This window comes from Varanus komodoensis, unplaced genomic scaffold (assembly GCF_004798865.1).
Source record: "Varanus komodoensis strain SLA01 unplaced genomic scaffold, ASM479886v1 scaffold2, whole genome shotgun sequence".
NCBI lineage: Eukaryota > Metazoa > Chordata > Lepidosauria > Squamata > Varanidae > Varanus > Varanus komodoensis.
In genome coordinates, this window is record NW_025335568.1 from 9,507,845 (window position 1) to 9,508,598 (window position 754).

Genomic DNA, 754 nt, shown 5'->3' on the forward strand with positions numbered 1-754 from the left:
GCGGCCCGCCCGCCAGCCAGCCAGCCCGACGCCGGCCGGTCCCGCTCGGATGACGCAATCAGCGCGCCGGCCGCGCAGCCGCTCTGCGCACGCGCGCCGGGGGAGGGTAGCCGCTGGGCCGCCTGCCTGCGCCGCGGAAGCGCCCGCGGGACATCTGCCCGGTTGGCGGCGGCGGCGGTGGGCCAGGGCAGGCCGCTCGGGGGCGGGCGCCCCCTCAGCCGCGCGCCCGCCTCCCGCGGGAAGCCGTAGAACGGTAGTTTTGTGCGGGGAGGAAGCGGCAGGTGAGGCTGCAAAGCGAGGCGGACCCGGGTGCTGCCCATCGCGTGGGTTAGGAGCATGGGGAGGAGGTGCCGTGGGCTGCCACAGGGTTTCTTTCTGCCCCTTGCAGACCCTAATTTGCAGAATTCCTTTGAAGGAAACCATAATTTAACCGGTTCCCAGCGGCAGCCCTTTGCACACTTTCTTGGGAGTAAATTGCATTGACCTTCTGAGGCGTAGAGTACTGGAAGGCTAGTTAAAAGTGCAAGTTGTTTTATTTCACTTGGAAGCTTATTTGGAAGCTTCTTTTTCGTCTTCTTCGTCTGCTTTAGGTCACCAGTCGATCTGCTGCTCTTAGGATAAAAAGTTATCTCGATGTTTCTATGCAGAGAGTGTGAACAGGTTTCAAAACAGGTTAGTCAAGGCCTGTTCCAGATATCTTAGTGAGGAAGGCTCAGTGACGGCTTTACTGGGATCCTGACCTTCGTTGTTGGCA